The sequence below is a fragment of the Heterodontus francisci genome, chromosome 35, assembly GCF_036365525.1.
Source record: "Heterodontus francisci isolate sHetFra1 chromosome 35, sHetFra1.hap1, whole genome shotgun sequence".
In the NCBI taxonomy this organism is placed as follows: Eukaryota; Metazoa; Chordata; class Chondrichthyes; order Heterodontiformes; family Heterodontidae; genus Heterodontus; species Heterodontus francisci.
The window spans coordinates 222,312-249,999 of record NC_090405.1 but is presented as its reverse complement, the minus strand read 5'-3'; positions in this window follow the sequence as shown (position 1 = coordinate 249,999).

Genomic DNA, 27,688 nt, shown 5'->3' with positions numbered 1-27,688 from the left:
TACACCAAGTAACAAAGACATACACTGAAATGCAAGTCACAAAGACATACACTGACACCCAGTAACAAAGACATACACTGACACCAAGTCACAAAGACATGCACTGATCCACAGTAACACAGGCACACACTTACACCAAGTAACAGTGACATACACTGACACCAAGTAACAAAGACATACACTTACACTAAGTAACAAAGACATACACTTACACCAAGTAACACAGACACACACTGACACCAAGTAACAAATACATACACTGACTCCCAGTAACAAAGACATACACTGACACCAAGTCACATAGACATACACTGATACCCAGGAACACAGACACACACTTACACCAAGTAACAAAGACATACACTGATACCAAGTCACAAAGACATGCACTGATCCACAGTAACACAGGCACACTCTTACACCAAGTAACAGTGACATACACTGACACCAAGTAACAAAGACATACACTTACACTAAGTATCAAAGACATACACTGACACCAAGTAACACAGACACACACTGACACCTAGTAACACAAACAAACACACTGACACCAAGTGACGCAGACATACACTGACAGCAAGTAACTAAGACATACACTGACACCAAGTAACACAGACACACACTTACACCAAGTAACACAAACACACACTTGTACCAAGTAACAAAGACATACACTTACACCAAGTAACAAAGACACACACTTACACCAAGTAACACAGACATACACTGACACCAAGTAACAAAGACAGACAACTACACCAAGTAACAAAGACATACACATACACCAAGTATTTTGACATACACTGACACCAAGTAACAAAGACATACACTGATACCCAGTAACACATACACACACTTACACCAAGTAACAAAGACATACACTGACACCAAGTCACAAAGAAATACACTGATACCCACTAACACAGACACACACTTACACCAAGTTACAAAGACACACACTGATACCCAGTAGCACAGACACACACTTACGCCAAGTAACAAAGACATACACTGACACCCAGTTACAAAGACATACACTGACACCCAGTAACACAGACACACAATGACACCAAGTAACAAAGACATACACTTACACCAAGTAACAAAGACACACACTTACACCAAGTAACAAAGACACACACTTACACCCAGTAACACAGACATACACTGACTCCAAGTAACAATGACATACACTGACACCAATTCACAAAGACACACACTGACACCCAGTAACAAAGAGATACACTGACACCAAGTCACAAAGACATAGACTGATACCCAGTAACGCAGACACTCACTGTGTGTGGGGGGTGGGGGGTGGGGCACATTGGCGCAGTGGTTAGCACCGCAGACTCACAGCTCCAGGGACCCGGGTTCGATTCTGGGTACTGCCTGTGCGGAGTTTGCAAGTTCTCCCTGTGTCTGCGTGGGTTTCCTCCGGGTGCTCCGACTTCCTCCCACATGCCAAAGACTTGCAGGATGATAGGTTAATTGGCCATCATAAATTGCCCCTAGTATAGGTAGGTGGTAGGGAAATATATAGGGACCGGTGGGGATGTGATTGGAATACGGGATTAGTGTAGGATTAGTATAAATGGGTTGTTGATGGTCGGCACAGACTCGGTGGGCCGAAGGGCCTGTTTAAGTGCTGTATCTCTGAACTAAACTAAATACTGACACCTAGTGTCACAGACACACACTGACACCAAGTAACACAAACAAACACACACTGACACCCAGGAACACAGAGAAACACTGATACACAGTAACAAAGACATACACTGACACCAAGTAACACAGACACACACTGACACCCAGTAACAAAGACATGCACTGACACCAAGTCACAAAGACATACACTGATACCCAGGAACACAGACACACACTTACACCAAGTAACAAAGACATACACTGATACCAAGTCACAAAGACACACACCAACACCCAGTAACAAAGACATACACTGACACCAAGTCACAAAGACATGCACTGATCCACAGTAACACAGACACTCACTTATACCAAGTAACAAAGACAGACACTGACTCCCAGCAACACAGACACACACTTAAACCAAATAACACAGACATACACTGACACCAAGTTACAAAGCCATACACTGATACCCAGTAACACAGGCACACACTTACACCAAGTAACACAGACATACACTGACACCAAGTAACAAAGACATACACTTACACAAAGTAACAAAGACACACACTTACACCGAGTAACACAGACACACACTGACACCCAGTAACACAGACACACACTTGCACCAAATAACACAGACATGCACTGACACCAAGTAACAAAGACATACACTGATACCCACGAACACAGGCACACACTTACACCAAGTAACAGTGACATACACTGACACCAAGTAACAAAGACATAAAATTACACAAAGTAACAAAGACATACACTTACACCAAGTAACACAGAAACACACTGACACCAAGTAACAAATACATACACTGACTCCCAGTAACAAAGACGTACACTGACACCCAGTATCACAGACACACACCGACACCAAGTAACAAAGACACACACTTACACCAAGTAACACAGAGACACACTGACACCCAGTAACACAAACAAACACACTGACACCAAGTGACGCAGACATACACTGACACCAAGTAACAAAGACATACACTGACACCAAGTAACACAGACACACACTTACACCAAGTACCACTAACACACACTTATACCAAGTAACAAAGGCATACACTTACACCAAGTAACAAAGACACACACTTACACCAAGTAACACAGACATACACTGACACCAAGTAACAAATACAGACAATTACACCAAGTAACAAAGACATACACATACACCAAGTATTTTGACATACACTGACACCAAGTAACAAAGACATACACTGATACCCAGTAACACATATACACACTTACACCAAGTAACAAAGACATACACTGACACCAAGTCACAAAGACATACACTGATACCCACTAACACAGACACACACTTACACCAAGTAACAAAGGCACACACTGATACCCAGTAGCACAGACACACACTTACACCAAGTAACAAAGACATACACTTACACCAAGTAACAAAGACACACACTTACACCCAGTAACACAAACAAACACACACTGACACCCAGTAACACAGAGAAACACTGATAACCAGTTACGAAGAAATACACTGACACCAAGTAACAAAGACACACACTGACACCCAGTAACAAAGACAGACACTGACACCAAGTCACAAAGACATAGACTTACACGAAGTAACAAAGACAGACAATTACACCAAGTAACAAAGACATACACTTGCACCAAGTATTTTGACATACACTGACACCAAGTAACAAAGACATGCACTGATACCCAGTAACACAGACACACACTTACACCAAGTAACAAAGACATACACTTACACCAAGCAACACAGACATACACTGACACCCAGTAACACAGACACACACTTACACCAAGTAACAAAGACATACACTGACACCCAGTAACAAAGACATACACTGACACCCAGTAACACAGACACACACGGACACCAAGTAACTAAGACATACACTGACAGCAAGTATTTTGACATACACTGACACCAAGTAACAAAGACATACACTGATACCCAGTAACACAGACACACACTTACACCCAGTCACAAAGACATACACTGATACCCAGTAACACAAGCACACACTTACACCAAGTAACACAGACAGACACTGACACCCAGTAACACAGACACACACTTACACCAAGTAACAAAGACATACACTGACTCCCAGTAACAAAGACATACACTGACACCCAGTAGCACAGACACAAACGGACAGCAAGTAACAAAGACACAGACTTACTCCAAGTAACACAGACACACACTGACACCCAGTAACACAGACACACACTTACACCATGTAACACAGACATACACTGACACCAAGTAACAAAGACATACACTGATACCCAGTACCACAGACACACACTGACACCAAGTAACAAAGACATACACTGACACCAAGTAACAAAGACATACACTGATACCCAGTAACACAGACACACACTTACACCAAGTAACAAAGACAAACACTGACACCAAGTCACAAAGACACACAGTGACACCCAGTAACAAAGACATACACTGAAACCAAGTAACAAAGACATACACTGACACCCAGTAACACAGACACACACTTACACCAAGTAACAAAGACATACACTGACACCAAGTCACAAAGACACACACTGACACCCAGTAACAAAGACATACACTGACACCAAGTCACAAAGACATACACTGACACCCAGTAATACAGACACACACTTACACCAAGTAACAAAGACATACACTGACACCAAGTTACAAAGACATACACTGATACCCAGTAACACAGACACTCACTTACACCAAGTAGCACAGACAGACACTGACACCAAGTCACAGAGACACACACTGACACCCAGTCACAAAGACATACACTGACACCAAGTCACAAAGACATACACTGATACCCAGTAACACAGACACACACTTACACCAAGTAACAAAGACATACACTGACACCAAGTCACAAAGACACACACTTACACCCAGTAACACAGACATACACTGACACCAAGTAACAATGACATACACTGACACCAAGTCACAAAGACACACACTGACACCCAGTAACAAAGACATACACTGACACCAAGTCACAAAGACATACACTGACACCCAGTGACACAGACACACACTTACACCAAGTAACAAAGACATACACAGACACCAAGTCACAAAGACATAGACTGATACCCAGTAACGCAGACACTCACTGGGTGTGAGGGGGGGGGGGGGGGGTGGGGGGGCGCACATTGGCGCAGTGGTTCGCACCGCAGCCTCACAGCTCCAGGGACCCTAGTTCGATTCTTGGTACTGCCTGTGCGGAGTTTGCAAGTTCTACCTGTGTCTGCGTGGGTTTCCTCCGGGTGCTCCGGCTTCCTCCTACATGCCAAAGACTTGCAGGATGATAGGTTAATTGGCCATCATAAATTACCCCCAGTATAGGTAGGTGGTAGGGAAATATATCGGGACAGGTGGGGATGTGATAGGAATACGGGTTTAGTGTAGGATTAGTATAAATGGTTTGTTGATGGTCGGCACAGACCCGGTGGGCCGAAGGGCCTGTTAAAGTGCTGTATCTCGAAACTAAACTAAATACTGACACCTAGTGTCACAGAAACACACTGACACCCAGTAACACAAACAAACACACACTGACACCCAGTTACACAGAGAAACACTGATAAACAGTGACAAAGAAATACACTGACACCAAGTAACAAAGACACACACTGACACCCAGTAACAAAGACTGACACTGACACCAAGTCACAAAGACATACACTTACACGAAGTAACAACGACAGAAAATTACACCAAGTAACAAAGACATACACTTGCACCAAGTATTTTGACATACACTGACACCAAGTCACAAAGACATGCACTGATACCCAGTAACACAGACACACACTTACACCAAGAAACAAAGACAGACACTGACACCAAGTCACAAAGACATACACTTACACGAAGTAACAAAGACATACACTGATATCCAGTACCACAGACACACACTGACACCAAGTAACAAAGACATACACTGATACCCAGTAACACAGACACTCACTTGCACCAAGTAAAAAAGACACACCCTTACACCAAGTAACAAAGACAGACACTTACACCAAGTAACAAAGACATACACTGACACCAAGTAACAAAGACATACACTGATACCCAGTAACACAGACACACACTTACACCCAGTAACAAAGACATACACTGACACCAAGGCACAAAGACATACACTGATACCCAGGAACACAGACACACACTTACACCAAGTAACAAAGTCACACACTGATACCCAGTAGCACAGACACACACTTACGCCAAGTAACAAAGACATACACTGACACCCAGTTACAAAAACATACACTGACACCCAGTAACACAGACACACAATCACACCAAGTAATAAAGACATACACTTACACCAAGTAACAAAGACACACACTTACACCAAGTAACAAAGACACACACTTACACCCAGTAACACAGACACACACTGACTCCAAGTAACAATGACATACACTGACACCAAGTCACAAAGACACACACTGACACCCAGTAACAAAGACATACAGTGACATCAAGTCACAAAGACATACACTGACACCCAGTAACACAGACACACACTTACACCAAGTAACAAAGACATACACTGACACCAAGTCACAAAGACATAGACTGATACCCTGTAACGCAGACACTCACTGGGGGTGGGGTGGGGGGCACATTGGCGCAGTGGTGAGCACCGCAGCAACACAGCTCCAGGGACCCGGGTTCGATTCTGTGTACTGCCTGTGCGGAGTTTGCAAGTTCTCCCTGTGTCTGCGTGGGTTTCCTCCGGGTGCTCCGGCTTCCTACCACATGCCAAAGACTTGCAGGATGATAGGTTAATTGGCCATCATAAATTTCCCCTAGTCTAGGTAGGTGGTAGGGAAATATATAGGGACCGGTGGGGATGAGATTGGAATACGGGATTAGTGTAGGATTAGTATAAATGGGTTGTTGATGGTCGGCACAGACTCGGTGGGCCGAAGGCCCGTTTAAGTGCTGTATCTCTGAACTAAACTAATTACTGACACCTAGTGTCACAGACACACACTGACACCAAGTAACACAAACAAACACACACTGAAACCCAGGAACACAGAGAAACACTTACACCAAGTAACAAAGACATACACTGATACCAAGTCACAAAGACACATACTGACACCCAGTAACAAAGACATACACTGACACCAAGTCACAAAGACATGCACTGATCCAAAGTAACACAGACACACACTTATACCAATTAACAAAGACATACACTGATACCCAGGAACACAGACACACACTTACACCAAGTAACAAAGACATACATTGATACCAAGTCACAAAGACACACACTGACACCCAGTAACAAAGACATACACTGGCACCAAATCACAAAGACATGCACTGATCCACAGTAACACAGACACACACTTATACCAAGTAACAAAGACAGACACTGAATCCCAGTAACACAGACACACAGTTACACAAAATAACACAGACATACACTGACACCACGTTACAAAGCCATACACTGATACCCAGTAACACAGGCACACACTTACACCAAGTAACACAGACATACACTGACACCAAGTAACAAAGACATACACTTACACAAAGTAACAAAGACACACACTTACACCGAGTAACACAGACACACACTGACACCCAGTAACACAGACACACACTTGCACCAAATAACACAGACATACACTGACACCAAGTAACAAAGACATACACTGATACCCAGTAACACAGGCACACACTTACACCAAGTAACAGTGACATACACTGACACCAAGTAACAAAGACATACACTTACACAAAGTAACAAAGACATACACTTACACCAAGTAACACAGACACACACTGACACCAAGTAACAAATACATACACTGACTCCCTGGAACAAAGACATACACTGACACCCAGTAAGACAGACACACACCGACACCAAGTAACAAAGACACACACTTACACCACGTAACACAGACACACACTGACACCCAGTAACACAAACAAACACACTGGCACCATGTGAGGCAGACATACACTGACACCAAGTAACAAAGACATACACTGACTCCCAGTAACAAAGACATACACTGACACCAAGTAACACAGACATACACTGACACCAAGTAACAAAGACAGACAATTATACCAAGTAACAAAGCCATACACATACACCAAGTATTTTGACATACACTGACACCAAGTAACAAAGACATACACTGATACCCAGTAACACATATACACACTTACACCAAGTAACAAAGACATACACTGACAACAAGTCACAAAGACATACACTGATACACAATAACACAGACACACACTTACACCAAGTAACAAAGACACTCACTGATACCCAGTAGCACAGACACACACTGACACCAAGTAACAAATACATACACTGACTCCCAGTAACAAAGACATACACTGACACCCAGTAACACAGACACACACCGACACCAAGTAACAAAGACACACACTTACACCAAGTAACACAGACACACACTGACACCCAGTAACACAAACAGACACACTGACACCAAGTGACGCAGACATACACTGACACCAAGTAACAAAGACATACACTGACACCAAGTAACACAGACACACACTTACACCAAGTAACACTAACACACACTTATACCAAGTAACAAAGACATACACTTACACCAAGTAACAAAGACACACACTTACACCAAATAACACAGACATACACTGACACCAAGTAACACAGACACACACTTACACCAAGTAACAAAGATATACACTGATACCCAGTAACACAGACATACACTTACACCAAGTAACAAAGACATACACTGATACCCAGTAACACATACACACACTTACACCAAGTAACAAAGACATACACTGACACCAAGTCACAAAGACATACACTGATACCCACTAACACAGACACACACTTACACCAAGTAACAAAGACACACACTGATACCCAGAAGCACAGACACACACTTACACCAAGTAACAAAGACATACACTGACACCCAGTTACAAAGACATACACTGACACCCAGCAACACAGACACACACTGACACCAAGTAACAAAGACATACACTTACACCAAGTAACAAAGACATACACTTACACCAAGTAACAAAGACACACACTTACACCCAGTAACACAGACATACACTGACACCAAGTAACAATGACATACACTGACACCAAGTCACAAAGACACATACTGACACCCAGTAACAAAGACATACACTGACACCAAGTCACAAAGACATACACTGACACCCAGTAACACAGACACACACTTACAACAAGTAACAAAGACATACACTGACACCAAGTCACAAAGACATAGACTGATACCCAGTAACGCAGACACTCACTGGCTGTGGGGGGTCGGGGGGGGGCACATTGGCGCAGTTGTTAGCACCGCAGCCTCACAGCTCCAGGGACCCGTGTTCGATTCTGGGTACTGCCTGTGCGGAGTTTGCAAGTTCTCCCTGTGTCTGCGTGGGTTTCCTCCGGGTGCTCCGGCTTCCTCCCACATGCCAAAGACTTGCAGGATGATAGGTTAATTGGCCATCATAAATTGCCCCTAGTATAGGTAGGTGGTAGGGAAATATATCGGGACAGGTGGGGATGTGATAGGAATACGGGTTTAGTGTAGGATTAGTATAAATGGTTGGTTGATGGTCGGCACAGACCCGGTGGGCCGAAGGGCCTGTTGAAGTGCTGTTTCTCAAAACTAAACTAAATACTGACACCTAGTGTCACAGATACACACTGACACCCAGTAACACAAACAAACACACACTGACACCCAGTAACACAGAGAAACACTGATAAACAGTGACAAAGAAATGCACTGACACCAAGTAACAAAGACAGACACTGACACCCAGTAACAAAGACAGACACTGACACCAAGTCACAAAGACATACACTTACACGAAGTAACAAAGACAGACAATTACACCAAGGAACAAAGACATACACTTGCACCAAGTATTTTGACATACACTGACACCAAGTAACAAAGACATGCTCTGATACCAAGTAACACAGACACACACTTACACCAAGTAACAAAGACATACACTTACACCAAGCAACACAGACATACACTGACACCCAGTAACACAGACACACACTTACACCAAGTAACAAAGACATACACTGACACCCAGTAACAAAGACATACACTGACACCCAGTAACAAAGACACACACGGACACCAAGTAACTAAGACATACACTGACAGCAAGTATTTTGACATACACTGACACCAAGTAACAAAGACATACACTGATACACAGTAACACAGACACACACTTACACCCAGTCACAAAGACATACACTGATACCCAGTAACACAAGCACACACATACACCAAGTAACACGGACAGACACTGACACCCAGTAACACAGACACACACTTACACCAAGTAACAAAGACATACACTGACACCCAGCAACAAAGACATACACTGACACCCAGTAACACAGACACAAACGGACAGCAAGTAACAAAGACACAGACTTACACCAAGTAACACAGACACACACTGACACCCAGTAAGACAGACACACACTTACACCAAGTAACACAGACATACACTGACACCAAGTAACAAAGACATACACTGATACCCAGTACCACAGACACACACTGACACCAAGTAACAAAGACATACACTGACACCAAGTATCAAAGACCTACACTTACACCAAGTATTTTGACTTACACTGACACCAAGTAACAAAGACATACACTGATACCCAGTAACACAGACACACACTTACACCAAGTAACAAAGACAAACACTGACACCAAGTCACAAAGACACACAGTGACACCCAGTAACAAAGACATACACTGACACCAAGTAACAAAGACATACACTGACACCCAGTAACACAGACACACACTTACACCAAGTAACAAAGACATACACTGACACCAAGTCACAAAGACACACACTGACACCCAGTAACAAAGACATACACTGACACCAAGTCACAAAGACATACACTGACACCCAGTAACACAGACACACACTTACACCAAGTAAGAAAGACATACACTGACACCAAGTCACAAAGACATACACTGATACCCAGTAACACAGACACTCACTTACACCAAGTAGCACAGACATACACTGACACCAAGTCACAAAGACACACACTGACACCCAGTCACAAAGACATACACTGACACCAAGTCACAAAGATATACACTGATACCCAGCAACACAGACACACACTTACACCAAGTAACAAAGACATACACTGACACCAAGTCACAAAGACACACACTTACACCCAGTAACACAGACATACACTGACACCAAGTAACAATGACATACACTGACACCAAGTCACAAAGACACACACTGACACCCAGTAACAAAGACAGAAACTGACACTAAGTCACAAAGACATACACTGACACCCAGTAACACAGACACACACTTACACCAAGTAACAAAGACATACACTGACACCAAGTCACAAAGACATATACTGATACCCAGTAACGCAGACACTCACTGGGTGTGGGGGTTGGGGGGGGCACATTGGCGCAGTGGTTAGCACCGCAGCCTCACAGCTCCAGGGACCCGGGTTCGATTCTGTTTACTGCCTGTGCGGAGTTTTCAATCTCTCCCTGTGTCTGCGTGGGTTTCCTCCGGGTGCTCCGGCTTCCTCCCACATGCCAAAGACTTGCAGGATGATAGGTTAATTGGCCATCATAAATTGCCCCTAGTATAGGTAGGTGGTAGGGAAATATATCGGGACAGGTGGGGATGTGATAGGAATACGGGTTTAGTGTAGGATTAGTATAAATGGTTGGTTGATGGTCGGCACAGACACGGTGGGCCGAAGGGCCTGTTAAAGTGCTGTATCTCAAAACTAAACTAAATACTGACACCTAGTGTCACAGATACACACTGACACCCAGTAACACAAACAAACACACACTGACAAGCATTAACACAGAGAAACACTGATAAACAGTGACAAAGAAATACACTGACACCAAGTAACAAAGACACACACTGAGACCCAGTAACAAAGACAGACACTGACACCAAGTCACAAAGACATACACTTACACGAAGTAACAAAGACAGACAATTACAACAAGTAACAAAGACACACACTTACACCCAGTAACACAGACATACACTGACACCAAGTAACAATGACATACACTGACACCAAGTCACAATGACACACACTGACACCCAGTAACAAAGACAGAATCTGACATCAAGCCACAAAGACATACACTGACACCCATTAACACAGACACACACTTACACCAAGTAACAAAGACATACACTGACACCAAGTCTCAAAGACATATACTGATACCCAGTAACGCAGACACTCACTGGGTGTGGGGGGTGGTGTGGGGGGGGGCACATTGGCGCAGTGGTTAGCACCGCAGCCTCACAGCCTCAGGGACCCGGGTTCGATTCTGTGTACTGCCTGTGCGGAGTTTGCAAGTTCTCCCTGTGTCTGCGTGGGTTTCCTCCGGGTGCTCCGGCTTCCTCCCACATGCCAAAGACTTGCAGGATGATAGGTTAATTGGCCATCATAAATTGCCCCTAGTATAGGTAGGTGGTAGGGAAATATATAGGGACAGTTGGGGATGTGATAGGAATACGGGTTTAGTGTAGGATTAGTATAAATGGTTGGTTGATGGTCGGCACAGACCCGGTGGGCCGAAGGGCCTGTTAAAGTTCTGTATCTCAAAACTAAACTAAATACTGACACCTAGTGTCACAGATACACACTGACACCCAGTAACACAAACAAACACACACTGACAAGCATTAACACAGAGAAACACTGATAAACAGTGACAAAGAAATACACTGACACCAAGTAACAAAGACACACACTGAGACCCAGTAACAAAGACAGACACTGACACCAAGTCACAAAGACATACACTTACACGAAGTAACAAAGACAGACAATTACACCAAGTAACAAAGACACACACTTACACCCAGTAACACAGACATCTTTTTTCTTTTCTTTTGGGCCTCCTTATCTCGAGAGACAATGGATACGCGCCTGGAGGTGGTCAGTGGTTTGTGAAGCAGCGCCTGGAGTGGCTATAAAGGCCAATTCTGGAGTGACAGGCTCTTCCACAGGTGCTGCAGAGAAATTTGTTTGTTGGGGCTGTTGCACAGTTGGCTCTCCCCTTGCGCCTCTGTCTTTTTTCCTGCCAACTACTAAGTCTCTTCGACTCGCCACAATTTAGCCCTGTCTTTATGGCTGCCCGCCAGCTCTGGCGAATGCTGGCAACTAACTCCCACGACTTGTGATCAATGTCACACGATTTCATGTCGCGTTTGCAGACGTCTTTATAACGGAGACATGGACGGCCGGTGGGTCTGATACCAGTGGCGAGCTCGCTGTACAATGTGTCTTTGGGGATCCTGCCATCTTCCATGCGGCTCACATGGCCAAGCCATCTCAAGCGCCGCTGACTCAGTAGTGTGTATAAGCTGGGGATGTTGGCCGCTTCAAGGACTTCTGTGTTGGAGATATAGTCCTGCCACCTGATGCCAAGTATTCTCTGAAGGCAGCGAAGATGGAATGAATTGAGACGTCGCTCTTGGCTGGCATACGTTGTCCAGGCCTCGCTGCCGTAGAGCAAGGTACTGAGGACACAGGCCTGATACACTCGGACTTTTGTGTTCCGTGTCAGTGCGCCATTTTCCCACACTCTCTTGGCCAGTCTGAACATAGCAGTGGAAGCCTTACCCATGCGCTTGTTGATTTCTGCATCTAGAGACAGGTTACTGGTGATAGTTGAGCCTAGGTAGGTGAACTCTTGAACCACTTCCAGAGCGTGGTCGCCAATATTGATGGATGGAGCATTTCTGACATCCTGCCCCATGTTGTTCGTTTTCTTGAGGCTGATGGTTAGACCAAATTCATTGCAGGCAGACGCAAACCTGTCGATGAGACTCTGCAGGCATTCTTCAGTGTGAGATGTTAAAGCAGCATCGTCAGCAAAGAGGAGTTCTCTGATGAGGACTTTCCGTACTTTGGACTTCGCTCTTAGACGGGCAAGGTTGAACAACCTGCCCCCTGATCTTGTGTGGAGGAAAATTCCTTCTTCAGAGGATTTGAACGCATGTGAAAGCAGCAGGGAGAAGAAAATCCCAAAAAGTGTGGGTGCGAGAACACAGCCCTGTTTCACACCACTCAGGATAGGAAAGGGCTCTGATGAGGAGCCACCATGTTGAATTGTGCCTTTCATATTGTCATGGAATGAGGTGATGATACTTAGTAGCTTTGGTGGACATCCGATCTTTTCTAGTAGTCTGAAGAGACCACGTCTGCTGACGAGGTCAAAGGCTTTGGTGAGATCAATGAAAGCAATATAGAGGGGCATCTGTTGTTCACGGCATTTCTCCTGTATCTGACGAAGGGAGAACAGCATGTCAATAGTCGATCTCTCTGCACGAAAGCCACACTGTGCCTCAGGGTAGACGCGCTCGGCCAGCTTCTGGAGCCTGTTCAGAGCGACTCGAGCAAAGACTTTCCCCACTATGCTGAGCAGCGCGATTCCACGGTAGTTGTTGCAGTCACCGCGGTCACCTTTGTTTTTATAGAGGGTGATGATGTTGGCATCGCGCATGTCCTGGGGTACTGCTCCCTCGTCCCAGCACAGGCATAGCAGTTCATGTAGTGCTGAGAGTATAGCAGGCTTGGCACTCTTGATTATTTCAGGGGTAATGCTGTCCTTCCCAGGGGCTTTTCCGCTGGCTAGGGAATCAATGGCATCACTGAGTTCCGATTTGGTTGGCTGTATGTTATGCTCATCCATGACTGGTAGAGGCTGGGCTGCATTGAGGGCAGTCTCAGTGACAGCATTCTCCCTGGAGTACAGTTCTAGGTAGTGCTCAACCCAGCGGTCCATCTGTTTGCGTTGGTCAGTGATTATGTCCCCCGATTTAGATTTGAGGGGGGTGATCTTCTTGATGGTTGGCCCAAGAGCTCTCTTCATGCCATCATACATTCCTCTGATGTTTCCGGTGTCTGAGGCCAGCTGAATATGACTGCATAGGTGTTGCCAGTAGTCGTTTGCGCAACGCCTAGCTGTTCTTTGTGCAGTACTTCTGGCTGCTTTAAGTGCTGCAGATGTTAAATCGCTGGGGGCTTTCTTGTAGTTCAAAAGTGCAATGCACTTAGCGGCTATGACAGGTTCCAGCTCTTCATTATGAGATTGAAACCAGTCTGCATTTCTCTTCGCACTTTTGCCGTAGGTGATCAAAGCTGACTCATAGATGGCGTCTCTGATGTGGGCCCACTTGGTCTCAGCATCCCCTGTGGGAGTGTTTTGAAGGGCTGTTACAAGTGAATTTAGAAATTTTTGTAACAGCTGTGGGTGAGAAATTCTGCTCGTGTTGATGCGCGGGTGGCCCTTCTGCTTGGAATGATGCAACTTCTTTGGTCTGAGTCTAACCTTGCTGCACACCAGGGAGTGGTCGGTGTCGCAGTCCGCACTGTGGAAGCTGCGTGTGATTTGAACACTGTTTAAGGCGGCTCGCTTTGTGACAATGAGGTCTAGCTGGTGCCAACGACGTGATCTTGGGTGCCTCCATGAAACCTGGTGACAGGGTTTAGTGTGAAAGAACGAGTTGGTGATGCAGAGGTTATGATAGGTACACAACTCAAGCAGTCTCTGCCCGTTCTCATTCATCCTTCCAACGCCATAGCGCCCAAGGCAGGAGGGCCATGAGTCATGGTCGGCCCCAACCCTGGCATTAAAGTCCCCCAGCAGGAATAGGTGTTCGGTGTTGGGGATGCTGCTAATGATGTTATGGAGTTGTTCATAGAACTGGTCTTTAGCTTCAGGTGCGGAACAGAGTGTTGGAGCATAGATGCTGAGTAGGTGTACTGGACCAGAGGTGGTGAGCAGTCGGATGGACAGTATGCGTTCCGAGCCATTTGAGGGAGGCTCTATCATGCTGAGCAAGGAGTTTCTGATGGCGAAGCCCACTCCATGCTGTCTTGGTTCTTCAGGATCCCTGCCCTGCCAGAAGAAGGTGTAGTCTTGCTCTGCTAGAGAGCCACTCGCGGGGAGGCGAGTCTCCTGAAGTGCTGCAATGTCCACATTGAGTCTACTGAGCTCGTTGTTAATGATGGCGGTCTTCCGAGAATCGTTGATTTGTGTAAGGTCTTCCGACAGGCCAGGACACATAGTTCTGACGTTCCAGCTTGCAAAGCGAAGGGCTGGTACCTTCTTTCCTTTTTTCATGTTGTTTGGTGCGGTGTATCAGTCCACCTTTCGGGCAATGACCCTGAGCTCCAAGCACCCATTGAAGCAGGCAGACTGTGGCGGGACAGAACCTGATTGACCGGGGGCTGCCCGGTTTGAGGCGGGCGGTAGCTGTCCAGTGAGGTGCAATGACCTCTCCCACCGACAAAGGCAACCCGTGGCGCCCAGTTTCTACGCCAATTTATCTGGACTTATAACCCGTAACTGCTGCCTTCCGTGTTGTTTCAGTCGCTGTGAGGCAACTATGGAGTGACCTCTCCATGGCGCATGCCTAGGCAAATTTATGGAGGTTGAGAGTTGCCCAGTCGTCAAAACCCCCCTCTCGGCCTTTCTGGTGGGGTCCAAAGGAGTGCAGGACACGACGTTTGGCACCAGTATGGCTGCAGGAACTGCCGGAAACATGCCAAAGGTGACACATGACCGCCTACGGGGTTCCGCTCCGGATTTTCTGTTAGGGTTTACTCCCTTAGCCTTGGTCTCTCCCGAGACGCCCACAAGGCAGTGGGGTTGTTGGGGCCCCTACACAGGTGTAGGATGGTGCCGGTGGGACATACAGACACAGACATACACTGACACCAAGTAACAATGACATACACTGACAACAAGTCACAAAGACACACACTGACACCCAGTAACAAAGACAGAAACTGACACCAAGTCACAAAGACATACACTGACACCCAGTAACACAGACACACACTTACACCAAGTAACAAAGACATACACTGACACCAAGTCACAAAGACATATACTGATACCCAGTAACGCAGACACACACTTACACCAAGTAACAAAGACATACACTTGCGCCAAGTATTTTGACAAACACTGACACCAAGTAACAAAGACATGCACTGATACCCAGTATCACAGACACACACTTACACCAAGTAACAAAGACAGACACTGACACCAAGTCACAAAGACATACACTTACACGAAGTAACAAAGACATGCACTGATGCCCAGGACCACAGACACACACTGACACCAAGTAACAAAGACATACACTGATACCCAGTAACACAGACACACACTTACACCAAGTAAAAAAGACACACCCTTACACCAAGTAACAAAGACAACACTTACACCAAGTAACAAAGACATACACTGACACCAAGTAACAAAGACATACACTGACACCCAGTAACACAGACAGACACTTACACCAAGTAACAAAGACATACATTGATGCCCAGTAACACAGTCACACACTCACACCAAGTAACAAAGACATACACTGATACCAAGTGACACAGACACACACTTACACCAAGTAACACAAACACTCACTTACACCAAGTAACAAAGACATACACTTACACCAAGTAACACAGACATACACTGACACCCAGTAACAAAGACATACAATTACACCAAGTAACAAAGCTGCACACTTATACCAAGTAACACAGACATACACTGTCACCATGTAGCAAAGACATGCACTGATACCCAGTAACACAGACACACACTTACACCAAGTAACAAAGATATACACTGATACCCAGTAACACAGACATACACTTACACCAAGTAACAAAGACATACACTGACACCAAGAAACAAAGACATACACTGACACCAAGTCACAAAGACAGACACTGACACCCAGTAACAAAGACAAACACTGATACCAAGTAACGAAGACAGACACTGACACCCTGTAAAAAAGACAGACAATGACACCACGTCACAAAGAAATACATTGGCACCAAGTAACAAAGACATATACTTACACCAAGTAACAAAGACATACAATTACACCAAGTAACAAAGACACATACTTACACCAAGTAACACAGAGATACACTGACACCAAGTAACAAAGACATACACTGTTACCCATTAACACAGACACACACTTACACCAAGTAACAAAGACATATACTGATACCCAGTAGCACAGACACACACTGGGTGGCACATTGGCACAGTGGTTAGCAGCCTCACAGCTCCAGGGACCAGGGCTCGATTCTGGGTAATGCCTTTGCGGAGTTTGTATGTTCTCCCTGTCTCTGCGTGAGTTTCCTCCGGGTGCTCCGGTTTCTTCCCACATGCCAAAGACTTGCAGGTTGATAGGTTAATTGGCCATTTTGAATTGACCCTAGTATAGGTAGGTTTTAGCAAAATATATAGGGACAGTTGGGGATGTGATAGGAATACGGGATTAGTGTAGGATCAGTATAAATGGGTGGTTGATGGTCGGCACAGAGACGGTTGACCGAAGGGCCTGTTTCAGTGCTGTATCTCCAAACTAAACTAAATATTGACACCGATTGTCACAGACACACACTGACACCCAGTAACACAAACAAAAATACAATGACACCCAGTAACACAGAGAACCACTGATACACAGTAACAAAGACATACACTGACACTAAGTAACACAGAAACACACTGACACCCAGTAACAAAGACATGCACTGATACCCAGTAACACAGAAACACACTTCCGCAAAGAAACAAAGGCAAACACTGACACCAAGTAACAAAGACATACACTTACACCAAGTAACACAGTCATGCACTGACACCAAGTAACAAAGACATACACTGACACCAAGTAACAAAGACATACACTGACACCAAGTAAAAAAGACATACAATTACACCAAGTAACAAAGACACACACTTACACCAAGTAACACAGACATACACTGTCACCATGTAGCAAAGACATGCACTGATACCCATTAACTCAGACACACACTTACACCAAGTAACAAAGATTTACACTGATACCCAGTAACACAGACACACACTTACACCAAGTAACAAAGACATACACTGACACCAAGAAACAAAGACATACACTGACACCAAGTCACAAAGACATATACTGATACCCAGTAACGCAGACACTCACTGGGTGTGGGGGGTGGGGTGGGGGGGGGGGCACATTGGCGCAGTGGTTAGCACCGCAGCCTCACAGCTCCAGGGACCCGGGTTCGATTCTGTGTACTGCCTGTGCGGAGTTTGCAAGTTCTCCCTGTGTCTGCGTGGGTTTCCTCCGGGTGCTCCGGCTTCCTCCCACATGCCAAAGACTTGCAGGATGATAGGTTAATTGGCCATCATAAATTGCCCCTAGTATAGGTAGGTGGTCGGGAAATATATCGGGACAGGTGGGGATGTGATAGGAATACGGGTTTAGTGTAGGATTAGTATAAATGGTTGGTTGATGGTCGGCACAGACCCGGTGGGCCGAAGGGCCTGTTAAAGTGCTGTATCTCAAAACTAAACTAAATACTGACACCTAGTGTCACAGATACACACTGACACCCAGGAACACAAACAAACACACACTGACAAGCATTAACACAGAGAAACACTGATAAACAGTGACAAAGAAATACACTGACACCAAGTAACAAAGACACACACTGACACCCAGTAACAAAGACTGACACTGACACCAAGTCACAAAGACATACACTTACACGAAGTAACAAAGACAGACAATTACACCAAGTAACAAAGACATACACTGACACCAAGAAACAAAGACATACACTGACACCAAGTCACAAAGACAGACACTGACACCCAGTAACAAAGACAAACACTGATACCAAGTAACGAAGACAGACACTGACACCCTGTAAAAAAGACAGACAATGACACCACGTCACAAAGAAATACATTGGCACCAAGTAACAAAGACATATACTTACACCAAGTAACAAAGACATACAATTACACCAAGTAACAAAGACACATACTTACACCAAGTAACACAGAGATACACTGACACCAAGTAACAAAGACATACACTGAACCCATTAACACAGACACACACTTACACCAAGTAACAAAGACATATACTGATACCCAGTAGCACAGACACACACTGGGTGGCACATTGGCACAGTGGTTAGCAGCCTCACAGCTCCAGGCACCAGGGCTCGATTCTGGGTAATGCCTTTGCGGAGTTTGTATGTTCTCCCTGTCTCTGCGTGAGTTTCCTCCGGGTGCTCCAGTTTCTTCCCACATGCCAAATACTTGCAGGTTGATAGGTTAATTGGCCATTTTAAATTGACCCTAGTATAGGTAGGTGTTAGCAAAATATATAGGGACAGTTGGGGATGTGATAGGAATACGGGATTAGTGTAGGATCAGTATAAATGGGTGGTTGATGGTCGGCACAGAGAAGGTTGACCGAAGGGCCTGTTTCAGTGCTGTATCTCCAAACTAAAGTAAATATTGACACCGATTGTCACAGACACACACTGACACCCAGTAACACAAACAAAAATACAATGACACCCAGTAACACAGAGAACCACTGATACACAGTAACAAAGACATACACTGACACCAAGTAACACAGAAACACACTGACACCCAGTAACAAAGACATGCACTGACACCCAGTAACACAGACACACACTTCCGCAAAGTAACAAAGGCAAACACTGACACCAAGTAACAAAGACATACACTTACACAAAGTAACACAGTCATGCACTGACACCAAGTAACAAAGACATACACTTACACCAAGTAACAATGACACACACTTACACCAAGCAACACAGACATACACTGACACCAAGTAACAAAGACATACACTGACACCAAGTAACAAAGACATACAATTACACCAAGTAACAAAGACACACACTTACACCAAGTAACACAGACATACACTGTCACCATGTAGCAAAGACTTGCACTGATACCCATTAACTCAGACACACACTTACACCAAGTAACAAAGATTTACACTGATACCCAGTAACACAGACACACACTTACACCAAGTATCAAAGACATACACTGACACCAAGAAACAAAGACATACACTGACACCAAGTCACAAAGACATATACTGATACCCAGTAACGCAGACACTCACTGGGTGTGGGGGGTGGGGTGGGGGGGGCACATTGGCGCAGTGGTTATCACCGCAGCCTCACAGCTCCAGGGACCCGGGTTCGATTCTGTGTACTGCCTGTGCGGAGTTTGCAAGTTCTCCCTGTGTCTGCGTGGGTTTCCTCCGGGTGCTCCAGTTTCTTCCCACATGCCAAATACTTGCAGGTTGATAGGTTAATTGGCCATTTTAAATTGACCCTAGTATAGGTAGGTGTTAGCAAAATATATAGGGACAGTTGGGGATGTGATAGGAATACGGGATTAGTGTAGGATCAGTATAAATGGGTGGTTGATGGTCGGCACAGAGAAGGTTGACCGAAGGGCCTGTTTCAGTGCTGTATCTCCAAACTAACTTAAATATTGACACCGATTGTCACAGACACACACTGACACCCAGTAACACAAACAAAAATACAATGACACCCAGTAACACAGAGAACCACTGATACACAGTAACAAAGACATACACTGACACCAAGTAACACAGAAACACACTGACACCCAGTAACAAAGACATGCACTGATACCCAGTAACACAGACACACACTTCCGCAAAGTAACAAAGGCAAACACTGACACCAAGTAACAAAGACATACACTTACACAAAGTAACACAGTCATGCACTGACACCAAGTAACAAAGACATACACTTACACCAAGTAACAATGACACACACTTACACCAAGCAACACAGACATACACTGACACCAAGTAACAAAGACATACACTGACACCAAGTAACAAAGACATACACTGACACCAAGTAAAAAAGACATACAATTACACCAAGTAACAAAGACACACACTTACACCAAGTAACACAGACATACACTGTCACCATGTAGCAAAGACTTGCACTGATACCCATTAACTCAGACACACACTTACACCAAGTAACAAAGATTTACACTGATACCCAGTAACACAGACACACACTTACACCAAGTAACAAAGACATACACTGACACCAAGAAACAAAGACATACACTGACACCAAGTCACAAAGACATATACTGATACCCAGTAACGCAGACACTCACTGGGTGTGGGGGGTGGGGTGGGGGGGCACATTGGCGCAGTGGTTATCACCGCAGCCTCACAGCTCCAGGGACCCGGGTTCGATTCTGTGTACTGCCTGTGTGGAGTTTGCAAGTTCTCCCTGTGTCTGCGTGGGTTTCCTCCGGGTGCTCCGGCTTCCTCCCACATGCCAAAGACTTGCAGGATGATAGGTTAATTGGCCATCATAAATTGCCCCTAGTATAGGTAGGTGGTCGGAAAATATATCGGAACAGGTGGAGATGTGATAGGAATACGGGTTTAGTGTAGGATTAGTATAAATGGTTGGTTGATGGTCGGCACAGACCCGGTGGGCCGAAGGGCCTGTTAAAGTGCTGCATCTCAAAACTAAACTAAATACTGACACCTAGTGTCACAGATACACACTGACACCCAGGAACACAAACAAACACACACTGCCAAGCATTAACACAGAGAAACACTGATAAACAGTGACAAAGAAATACACTGACACCAAGTAACAAAGACACACACTGACACCCAGTAACAAAGACTGACACTTACACGAAGTAACAAAGACAGACAATTACACCAAGTAACAAAGACATACACTTGCACCAAGTATTTTGACAAACACTGACACCAAGTAACAAAGACATGCACTGATACCCAGTAACACAGACACACACTTACACCAAGTAACAAAGACAGACACTGACACCAAGTCACAAAGACATACACTTACACGAAGTAACAAAGACATGCACTGATACCCAGGACCACAGACACACACTGACACCAAGTAACAAAGACATACACTGATACCCAGTAACACAGACACACACTTACACCAAGTAAAAAAGACACACCCTTACACCAAGTAACAAAGACAGACACTTACACCAAGTAACAAAGACATACACTGACACCAAGTAACAAAGACATACACTGACACCCAGTAACACAGACAGACACTTACACCAAGTAACAAAGACATACATTGATGCCCAGTAACACAGTCACACACTCACACCAAGTAACAAAGACATACACTGATACCAAGTGACACAGACACACACTTACACCAAGTAACACAAACACTCACTTACACCAAGTAACAAAGACATACACTGACACCAAGTAACAAAGACATACACTTACACCAAGTAACACAGACATACACTGACACCCAGTAACAAAGACATACAATTACACCAAGTAACAAAGCTGCACACTTATACCAAGTAACACAGACATACACTGTCACCATGTAGCAAAGACATGCACTGATACCCAGTAACACAGACACACACTTACACCAAGTAACAAAGATATACACTGATACCCAGTAACACAGACATACACTTACACCAAGTAACAAAGACATACACTGACACCAAGAAACAAAGACATACACTGACACCAAGTCACAAAGACAGACACTGACACCCAGGAACAAAGACAAACACTGATACCAAGTAACGAAGACAGACACTGACACCCTGTAAAAAAGACAGACAATGACACCACGTCACAAAGAAATACATTGGCACCAAGTAACAAAGACATACACTTACACCAAGTAACAAAGACATACAATTACACCAAGTAACAAAGACACATACTTACACCAAGTAACACAGAGATACACTGACACCAAGTAACAAAGACATACACTGTTACCCATTAACACAGACACACACTTACACCAAGTCGCAAAGACATATACTGATACCCAGTAGCACAGACACACACTGGGTGGCACATTGGCACAGTGGTTAGCAGCCTCACAGCTCCAGGGACCAGGGCTCGATTCTGGGTAATGCCTTTGCGGAGTTTGTATGTTCTCCATGTCTCTGCGTGAGTTTCCTCCAGGTGCTCCGGTTTCTTCCCACATGCCAAAGACTTGCAGGTTGATAGGTTAATTGGCCATTTTAAATTGACCCTAGTATAGGTAGGTGTTAGCAAAATATATAGGGACAGTTGGGAATGTGATAGGATTACGGGATTAGTGTAGGATCAGTATAAATGGGTGGTTGATGGTCGGCACAGAGACGGTTGACCGAAGGGCCTGTTTCAGTGCTGTATCTCCAAACTAAACTAAATATTGACACCGATTGTCACAGACACACACTGACACCCAGCAACACAAACAAAAATACAATGACACCCAGTAACACAGAGAACCACTGATACACAGTAACAAAGACATACACTGACACCAAGTAACACAGAAACACACTGACACCCAGTAACAAAGACATGCACTGATACCCAGTAACACAGACACACACTTCCGCAAAGTAACAAAGGCAAACACTGACACCAAGTAACAAAGACATACACTTACACCAAGTAACAATGACACACACTTACACCAAGCAATACAGACATACACTGACACCAAGTAACAAAGACATACACTGACACCAAGTAACAAAGACATACACTGACACCAAGTAAAAAAGACATACAATTACACCAAGTAACAAAGACACACTCTTACACCAAGTAACACAGACATACACTGTCACCATGTAGCAAAGACATGCACTGATACCCATTAACTCAGACACACACTTACACCAAGTAACAAAGATTTACACTGATACCCAGTAACACAGACACACACTTACACCAAGTAACAAAGACATACACTGACACCAAGAAACAAAGACATACACTGAAACCAAGTCACAAAGACAGACACTGGCACCCAGTAACAAAGACAGACAATGACACATAGTAACACAGACATACACTGACACCAAGTAACAAAGACATACAACTACACGAAGTAATAAAGACACACACTTACACCAAGTAACACAGAAATACACTGACACTAAGTAACAAAGACATACACTGTTACCCAGTAACACAGACACACACTTACACCAAGTAACAAAGACATACACTGACACCATGTAACAAAGACATACACTGATTCCCAGGAGCACAGACACACACTGGGCGGCACATTGGCAGAGTGGTTAGCAGCCTCACAGCTCCAGTGACCAGGGCTCGATTTTGGGTACTGCCTGTGCGGAGTTTGTAAGTTCTCCCTGTGTCTGCGTGAGTTTCCTCCGGGTGCTCCGGCTTCCTCCCACATGCCAAAGACTTGCAGGTGGATAGGTTAATTGGCCATCATAAATTGCCCCAAGTATAGGTAGGTGGTAGGGAAATATATAGGGACAGGTGGGGATGTGATAGAAATACGGGATTAGTGTAGGTTTAGTATGAATGGGTGGTTGTTGGTCGGCACAGACTCGGTGGGCCGAAGGGCCTGTTTAAGTGCTGCATCTCTGCACTAAACTAAATACTGACACCTAGTGTCACAGACACACACTGACAGCCAGTAACACAAACAAACACACACTGACACCCAGTAACACAGAGGACCACTGATACACAGTAACAAAGACTTACACTGACACTAAGTAACACAGACACACACTGACACCCAGTTACAAAGACATACACTGACACCAAGTAACAAAGACATACATTGATACCAAGTCACAAAGACATACACTGATACCCAGTAACACAGACACACACTGACAAAAAGTAACAAAGACATACACTGACACCAAGTAACAAAGGCATACACTTACACCAAGTAACACAGACATACACTGACACGAAGTAATAACGACAGACAATTATACCAAGTAACAAAGACATACACTTACACCAAGTATTTTGACAGACACTGTCAACAAGTAACAAAGACATACACTGATACCCAGTAACACAGACACACACTTGCACCCAGTAACACAGACACACACTTACAACAAGTAACAAAGACATACACTGACACCAAGTAACAAAGACATACAATTACACCAAGTAAAAAAGACATACACTGACACCAAGTAACAAAGACATACATTGATACCCAGTAACACAGACACGCACTTAAACCATGTAACAAAGACATACACTGACACCAGGTAACAAAGACATACACTGACACCCAGTAACACAGACGCACACGGACACCAAGTAACACAGACACACACTGACACCCAGAAACACAGACACACACTTATCCCAAGTAACAAAGACATACACTGACACCAAGTAACAAAGACAAACACTTGCACCAAGTAACAAAGACATACACTGACAGCAAGTAACCAAGACATACACTGATACCCAGTAACACAGACAAACACTTACACCAACTAACAAAGACATACACTGATACCCAGTAACACAGACACACACTTACACCATGTAACACAGACATACACTGACACCAAGTAACAAAGACATACACTGACACCAAGTAACAAAGACATACACTGATACCCAGTAACACAGACACACAATTACACCAAGTAACAAAGACATACACTGATACCCAGTAACACAGACACACACTTACACCATGTAACACAGACATACGCTTACACCAGGTAACAAAGACACACACTAACACCAAGTAACACTGACATACACTGGCACCAGGTAACAAAGACAGACAATTACACCAAGTAACAAAGACATACACTTACACCAAGTATTTTGACATACACTGACACCAAGTAACAAAGACATACACTGATACCCAGTAACACAGAGAAACACTTACACCAAGAAACAAAGAAATACACAGACACCAATCACAAAGACACACACTGACACCCAGTAACAAAAGCAAACACTGACACCAAGTCACAAAGAACATACACTGATACCCAGTAACACAGACACACACTTACACCAAGTAACAAAGACAGACACTGATACCCAGTAACACAGACACAAACTTACACCAATTAACAAAGACATACACTGACACCCAGTAACAAAGACATACACTGACACCCAGTAACACAGACACACACGGACACCAAGTAACAAAGACACACACTGACACCAAGTAACAAAGATACACACTTTCACCAAGTCACACAGACATACACTGACGCCAAGTAACAAAGACAGACACTGATACCCAGTAACACAGGCACACACTTACAACAAGTAACACAGACATACAATGACACCAAGTAACAAAGACATATACTGACACCAAGTAACAAAGACATACACTTACGCCAAGTAACAAAGACACACACTTACACCAAGTAACAGAGACATACACTGACACCAAGTAACAAACACAGACAATTACACCAAGTAACAAAGACATACACTTACACCAAGTAACAAAGACAAGCACTGACAGCAAGTAACCAAGATACACACTGATACCCAGTAACACAGACACACACTGACACCAACTAACAAAGACATACACTGATACCCAGTAACACAGACACACACTTACACCATGGAACACAGACATACACTGACACCAAGTAACAAGGACATACACTGATACCCAGTAACACAGACATACACTTACAACAAGTAACAAAGACATACACTGATACCCAGTAACACAGACACACACTTACACCATGTAACACAGACATACGCTTACACCAAGTAAAAAAGACACACACTAACACCAAGTAACACAGACATACACTGACACCAGGCAACAAAGATAGACAATTACACCAAGTATCAAAGACATACACTTACACCAAGTATTTTGACATACACTGACACCAAGTAACAAAGACATACACTGATACCCAGTAACACAGACATACACTTACACCAAGAAACAAAGAAATACACTGACACCAAGTCACAAAGACACACACTGACATCCAGTAACAAAGGCAAACACTGACACCAAGTCACAAAGACACACACTGATACCCAGTAACACAGACACACACTTACACCAAGTAAAAAAGAAAGACACTGATGCCCAGTAAC